The sequence below is a fragment of the Anopheles gambiae genome, unplaced genomic scaffold (genome assembly GCF_943734735.2).
Source record: "Anopheles gambiae unplaced genomic scaffold, idAnoGambNW_F1_1 scaffold_12, whole genome shotgun sequence".
Taxonomy (NCBI): Eukaryota; Metazoa; Arthropoda; class Insecta; order Diptera; family Culicidae; genus Anopheles; species Anopheles gambiae.
This window is the reverse complement of record NW_026902714.1, coordinates 527557-535977: the sequence shown is the minus strand read 5'-3', so window position 1 is coordinate 535977 and position 8421 is coordinate 527557.

Genomic DNA, 8421 nt, shown 5'->3' with positions numbered 1-8421 from the left:
CATTCTAGAGTGTTTGTATGAACCTTGGGGACACCTCGGGACAACCTCGCAAGTCATTCTAGAGTGTTTGTATCAACCTTGAGGACACCTTGGGACAACCTCTGAAGTCATTCTAGATTGTTTGTATGAACCTTGGGGACACCTTGGGCACACCTTGGGACAACCTCGGAAGTCATTCTAGAGTGTTTGTATGAACCTTGAGCACACCTTGGGACAACCTCGGAAGTCATTCTAGAATGTTTGTATGAACCTTGGGGACACCTTGGGACAACTTCGGAAGTCATTCTAGAGTGTTTGTATGAACCTTAGGGACACCTTGGGACAACCTCTAAAGTCATTCTAGATTGCTTGTATGAACCTTGGGGACACCTTGGGTCACCTTGGGACAACCTCGGAAGTCATTCTATAGTGTTTGTATGAACCTTGGGGACACCTTGGGACAACCTCGGAAGTCATTCTAGAGTGTTTGTATAAACCTTGGGGATACCTTGGGACAACCTCGGAAGTCATTATAAAGAGTTTGTATGAACCTTGGGCACACCTTGGGACAACCTTGAAAGTCATTCTAGAGTGTTTGTATGAACCTTGGGGACACCTTGGGACAACCTCGGAAGTCATTCTAGTGTGTTTGTATGAACCTTGGGGATACAGTATCGGACAGAAAGATAGGGCATTGGGTTTTTAACGCACCGTGCACCCGTTGGGCCAAGTTTATGTGTGGTTTGTATGTGTTTGTGTTTGTGTGTGTGTGTATGTGTGTGTATGTGTGTGTGTGTATGTGTGTGTGTGTATGTGTGTGTGCATGTGTGTGTGTGTGTGTGGATGTATGTTTGAATGTGTATTGATGTGTGTGTTTGTTTCACAAGTAGGTCGTTTCGGATAGATTTGTAAGTAGCTTTTTTGTGTTTTGGGTTAGGTTTTTGGTGTGATAAGCAGGACCACCGCCCTCGCGATCAGTGTGTTTTCGATATATTAACAATGTTACGGTCTTCTTTCGCCGTGGTCTTCTGAGGACGTCCGGTTGACTTGCGCGTTTCGGTTGTCCAAGCGCGTTTCAGTTGTCTAAGCACGTTTCGGTTGTCTGAAGCGCGTTTGCCACAAAAGTGCGCGATCGTTCCATTACGAACTCGATCCTTTTGCGCTTAATGCCAGCAGCAGCCATTCGCTTTTACATATGGCGCTGATAATCGGTACAACGTTTACCTCGACCCATTGTTACTAACATTGCTTGCTTGGACCGTCAAGAACGCGCTGGTTAAAAACTTGGACACGGTTGATCCCGTGCTCTGCCTGCGTTCTAGTTCTATACGCGATGAATTACATCGTTGTCGAGCAGCGAAAACATCGCATGGATAAAAACTATCAACGAGTACGCGAGTAAGCGTCTTCCCTTCAAAATCGAGAAAAGAATACTGCCGCGCTCATGAAACAAAACGCCCATTGAAAAGAACAACTGCGCGCCAGCTCAATGCACGCACAAAGTTTACCATTCGCACACAACGTGCAACGCAGAGATGCACGAAGGCCTTTCAATGGCGTGCACTGGAGAAACACCTGTGAGAGAATGCCGAGTTCATTGATATTGTGCGCGTGTCCATTTTGCACCGGTGTCGCATTCACATTCATGAAACAGCACACCTGCGTTTTCGTCCGAGGAACAAGGGCTGCTGTCGATGCAAACTTTAGTTTTTATCCAAGTGTAAACGCACAATGTTTCACATGATAACACACATAATAAGAATAATTTCAACGCAATATGACATCATGGCAAGCTATGTTTTTCAGACACAAACCCGCGCATTTGCAAATACACATTAAAAAGCACACTCACTTTCTACTACTACTACACACACACACACACACACAAACACACACACACACACACAAACACACACACACACACACACACACACTCACACACACACATACACACACAAATACACACATACACAAACACAAACACGAGTAACGTGGCAAAACAAGTGCACGGTGCATTGAAAAAAAAGGGTCCTATCTTAATGTCCGTTACTGTACCTTGGGACAACCTCGGAAGTCATTCTAGAGTGTTTGTATGAACCTTGGGGACACCTTGGGATAATCTCGGAAGTTTTCTAGAGTGTTTGTATGAACCTTGGGGACACCTTGGGACAACCTCTGAAGTCATTCTAGATTGCTTGTTTGAATCTTGGGGACACCTTGGGACACTTTGGGACAACCTCGGAAGTCATTCTAGATTGTTTGTATGAACCTTGGGGACACCTTGGGACACCTTGGGACAACCTCGGAAGTCATTCTAGAGTGTTTGTATGAACCTTGGGGACACCTTGGGACAACCTCGGAAGTCATTCTAAAGAGTTTGTATGAACCTTGGGGACACCTTGGGACAACCTCAAAAGTCATTCTAGAGTGTTTGTATCAACCTTGGGCACACCTTGGGACAACCTCGGAAGTCATTCTAGAGTGTTTGTATGAACCTTGGGGGCACCTTGGGACAACCTCGGAAGTCATTCTAGAGTGTTTGTATAAACCTTGGGGACACCTTGGGATAACCTCGGAAGTCATTCTAGAGTAGTTGTATGAACCTTGGGGACACCTTGGCACAACGTCGGAAGAAATACTAGAGTGTTTGTATGAACCTTGGGGACACCTTGGGACAACTTCTGAAGTCATTCTAGAGTGTTTGTATGAACCTTGGGGACACCTTGGAACAACCTTGGAAGTCATTCTAGAGTGTTTGTATCAACCTTGGGCACACCTTGGGACAACCACGGAAGTCATTCTAGAGTGTTTGTATGAACCGTGGGAACACCTTGGGATAACCGCGGAATTCATTCTAGAGTGTTTGTATGAACCTTGGGCACACCTTGAGACAACCTCGGAAGTCATTCTAGAGTATTTCTATGCACCTTGGGGACACCTTGGAACAACCGCGGAAGTCATTCTAGAGTGTTTGTATAAAGCTTGGGCACACCTTAGGACAACCTTTGAAGTCATTCTAGATTGCTTGTATGAACCTTGGGGACACCTTGGGACAACATCGGAAGTCATTCTAGAGTGTTTGTATGAACCTTGGGCACACCTTGGGACAACCTCGGAAGTCATTCCATAGTGTTTGTATGAACCTTGGGGACACCTTGGGATAACCTTGGAAGTCATTCTAGAGTGTTTGTATGAACCTTGGGGACACCTTGGGACAACTTCGGAAGTTTTCTAGAGTGTTTGTATGAACCTTGGGGACACCTTGGGACAACCTCTGAAGTCATTCTAGATTGCTTGTATGAACCTTGGGGACACCTTTGGACACCTTGGGACAACCTCGGAAGTCATTATATAGTGTTTGTATGAACCTTGGGACAACTTGGGATAACCTCGGAAGTTTTCTAGAGTGTTTGTATGAACCTTGGGGACACCATGGGACAACCTCTGAAGTCATTCTAGATTGCTTGTATGAACCTTGGGGACACCTTGGGAGAACCTCTGAAGTCATACTAGAGTGTTTGTATGAAACTTGGGGACAACTTGGGACACCTTGGGACAACCTCGGAAGTCATTCTAGAGTGTTTGTATGAACCTTGGGGACACCTTGGGACAACCTCGCAAGTCATTCTAGAGTGTTTGTATGAACCTTGGGGACACCTTGGGACAACCTCGGAAGTCTTTCTAGATTGTTTGTATGAACCTTGGGCACACCTCAGGACAACCTCTGAAGTCATTCTAGAGTGTTTGTATGAACCTTGGGCACACCTTGGGACAACCTCGCAAGTCATTCTAGAGTGTTTGTATGAACCTTGGGCACACCTTGGGACAACCTCGGAAGTCATTCTAGAGTGTTTGTATGAACCTTGGGCACACCTTGGGACAACTTGGGAAAACCTCGGAAGTCATTCTAGAGTGTTTGTATGAACCTTGGGGACACCTGGCGACAATCTCGGAAGCTATTCTAAAGTGTTTGTATGAACCTTGGGGACACCTTGGGACAACCTCGGAAGTCATTCTAGAGTGTTTGTATGAACCTTGGGGATACCTTGGGACAACCTCGGAAGTCATTCTAGAGTGTTTGTATGAACCTTGGGGACACCTTGGGATAACCTTGGAAGTCATTCTAGAGTGTTTGTATGAACCTTGGGGACACCTTGGGACAACCTCGGAAGTTTTCTAGAGTGTTTGTATGAACCTTGGGGATACCTTGGGACAACCTCGGAAGTCATTATAAAGAGTTTGTATGAACCTTGGGGACACCTTGGGACACCTTGGGACAACCTCGGAAGTCATTCTATAGTGTTTGTATGAACCTTGGGGACACCTTGGGACAACCTCGGAAGTCATTCTAGAGTGTTTGTATGAACCTTGGGGACACCTTGGGACAACCTCGGAAGTCATTCTAGAGTGTTTGTATGAACCTTGGGGACACCTTGGGACACCTTGGGACAACCTCGGAAGTCATTCTAGAGTGTTTGTATGAACCTTGGGGACACCTTGGGACACCTTGGGAAAACCTCGGAAGTCATTCTAGAGTGTTTGTATGAACCTTGGGGACACCTGGCGATAACCTCGGAAGTTATTCTAAAGTGTTTGTATGAACCTTGGGGACACCTTGGGACAACCTCGGAAGTCATTCTAGAGTGTTTGTATGAACCTTGGGCACACCTTGGGACAACCTCGGAAGTCATTCTAGAGTGTTTGTATGAACCTTGGGGACACCTTGGGATAACCTTGGAAGTCATTCTAGAGTGTTTGTATGAACCTTGGGGACACCTTGGGACAACCTCGGAAGTTTTCTAGAGTGTTTGTATGAACCTTGGGGACACCTTGGGACAACCTCTGAAGTCATTCTAGATTGCTTGTATGAACCTTGGGGACACCTTTGGACACCTTGGGACAACCTCGGAAGTCATTATATAGTGTTTGTATGAACCTTGGGACAACTTGGGATAACCTCGGAAGTTTTCTAGAGTGTTTGTATGAACCTTGGGGACACCATGGGACAACCTCTGAAGTCATTCTAGATTGCTTGTATGAACCTTGGGGACACCTTGGGACAACCTCTGAAGTCATACTAGAGTGTTTGTATGAAACTTGGGGACAACTTGGGACACCTTGGGACAACCTCGGAAGTCATTCTAGAGTGTTTGTATGAACCTTGGGGACACCTTGGGACAACCTCGCAAGTCATTCTAGAGTGTTTGTATCAACCTTGGGGACACCTTGGGAAAACCTCAAAAGTCATTCTAGAGTGTTTGTATGAACCTTGGGGACACCTTGGGACACCTTGGGACAACCTCGGAAGTCATTCTATAGTGTTTGTATGAACCTTGGGGACACCTCGGGACACCTTGGGACAACCTCGGAAGTCATTCTAGAGTGTTTGTATGAACCTTGGGCACACCTTGGGACAACCTCGGAAGTCATTCTAGAGTGTTTGTATAAACCTTGGGCACACCTTGGGACAACCTCGGAAGTCATTCTATAGTGTTTGTATGAACCTTGGGAACACCTTGGGACACCTTGGGACAACCTCGGAAGTCATTCTAGAGTGTTTGTATGAACCTTGGGGACACCTCGGGACAACCACGGAAGTCATTCTAACGTGTTTGTATGAACCTTGGGCACACCTCAGAACAACCTTGGAAGTCATTCTAGAGTGTTTGTATGAACCTTGGGGACACCTTGGGACAACCTCTGAAGTCATTCTAGATTGCTTGTATGAACCTTGGGGATACTTTGGGACACCTTGGGACAACCTCGGAAGTCATTCTAGATTGCTTGTATGAACCTTGGGGACACCTTGGGACAACCTCGCAAGTCATTCTAGAGTGTTTGTATCAACCTTGGGGACACCTTGGGAAAACCTCAAAAGTCATTCTAGAGTGTTTGTATGAACCTTGGGGACACCTTGGGACAACCTCGGAAGTCATTCTAGAGAGTTTGTATGAACCTTGGGGACACCTCGGGACAACCTCGCAAGTCATTCTAGAGTGTTTGTATGAACCTTGGGGACAACTTGGGACACCTTGGAACAACCTCGGAAGTCATTCTAGAGTGTTTGTATGAACCTTGGGCACACCTTGGGACAACCTCGCAAGTCATTCTAGAGTGTTTGTATCAACCTTGGGGACACCTTGGGACAACCTCAAAAGTCATTCTAGAGTGTTTGTATGAACCTTGGGGACACCTTGGGACAACCTCGGAAGTCATTCTAGATAGTTTGTATGAACCTTGGGAACACCTCGTGACAACCTCGCAAGTCATTCTAGAGTGTTTGTATCAACCTTGAGAACACCTTCGGACAACCTCTGAAATCATTCTAGATTGTTTGTATGAACCTTGGGGACACCTTGGGACAACCTCGGAAGTCATTCTAGAGAGTTTGTATGAACCTTGGGGACACCTCAGGACAACCTCAAAAGTCATTCTAGAGTGTTTGTATGAACCTTGGGCACACCTTGGGACAACCTGGGAAGTCATTCTAGAGTGTTTGTATGAACCTTGGGGACACCTTGGGACAACTTCGGAAGTCATTCTAGAGTGTTTGTATGAACCTTAGGGACACCTTGGGACAACCTCTAAAGTCATTCTAGATTGCTTGTATGAACCTTGGGGATACCTTGGGACACCTTGGGACAACCTCGGAAGTCATTCTAGATTGTTTGTATGAACCTTGGGGACACCTTGGGACAACCTCGGAAGTCATTCTAGAGTGTTTGTATAAACCTTGGGGATACCTTGGGACAACCTCTGAAGTCATTATAAAGAGTTTGTATGAACCTTGGGCACACCTTGGGACAACCTTGAAAATCATTCTAGAGTGTTTGTATGAACCTTGGGGACACCTTGGGACAACCTCGGAAGTCATTCTAGTGTGTTTGTATGAACCTTGGGGATACCTTGGGACAACCTCGGAAGTCATTCTAGAGTGTTTGTATGAACCTTGGGGACACCTTAGGATAATCTCGGAAGTTTTCTAGAGTGTTTGTATGAACCTTGGGGACACCTTGGGACAACCGCTGAAGTCATTCTAGATTGCTTGTTTGAATCTTGGGGACACCTTGGGACACTTTGGGACAACCTCGGAAGTCATTCTAGAGTGTTTGTATGAACCTTGGGGACACCTTTGGACACCTTGAGACAACCTCGGAAGTCATTCTAGAGTGTTTGTATGAACCTTGGGGACACCTTGGGACAACCTCGGAAGTCATTATAAAGAGTTTGTATGAACCTTGGGGACACCTTGGGACAACCTCAAAAGTCATTCTAGAGTGTTTGTATCAACCTTGGGCACACCTTGGGACAACCTCGGAAGTCATTCTAGAGTGTTTGTATGAACCTTGGGGGCACCTTGGGACAACCTCGGAAGTCATTCTAGAGTGTTTGTATGAACCTTGGGGACACCTTAAGACAACCTCGGAAGTCATTCTAGAGTGTTTGTATGAACCTTGGGGACACCTTGGGACAACTTCTGAAGTCATTCTAGAATGTTTGTATGAACCTTGGGGACACCTTGGAACAACCTTGGAAGTCATTCTAGAGTGTTTGTATCAACCTTGGGCACACCTTGGGACAACCACGGAAGTCATTCTAGAGTGTTTGTATGAACCTTGGGAACACCTTGGGATAACCGCGGAATTCATTCTAGAGTGTTTGTATGAACCATGGGCACACCTTGAGACAACCTCGGAAGTCATTCTAGAGTATTTCTATGCACCTTGGGGACACCTTGGAACAACCGCGGAAGTCATTCTAGAGTGTTTGTATAAACCTTGGGCACACCTTAGGACAACCTTTGAAGTCATTCTAGATTGCTTGTATGAACCTTGGGGACACCTTGGGACAACCTCGGAAGTCATTCTAGAGTGTTTGTATGAACCTTGGGCACACCTTGGGACAACCTCGGAAGTCATTCTAGATTGCTTGTATGAACCTTGGGGACACCTTGGGACAACCTCTGAAGTCATACTAGAGTGTTTGTATGAACCTTGGGGACACCTTTGGAAACCTTGGGACAACCTCGGAAGTCATTATATAGTGTTTGTATGAACCTTGGGACAACTTGGGATAACCTCGGAAGTTTTCTAGAGTGTTTGTATGAACCTTGGGGACACCATGGGACAACCTCTGAAGTCATTCTAGATTGCTTGTATGAACCTTGGGGACACCTTGGGACAACCTCTGAAGTCATACTAGAGTGTTTGTATGAAACTTGGGGACAACTTGGGACACCTTGGGACAACCTCGGAAGTCATTCTAGAGTGTTTGTATGAACCTTGGGCACACCTTGAGACAACCTCGGAAGTCATTCTAGAGTATTTCGATGCACCTTGGGGACACCTTGGAACAACCGCGGAAGTCATTCTAGAGTGTTTGTATGAACCTTGGGCACACCTTGGTACAACCTCGGAAGTCATTTTATAGTGTTTGTATGAA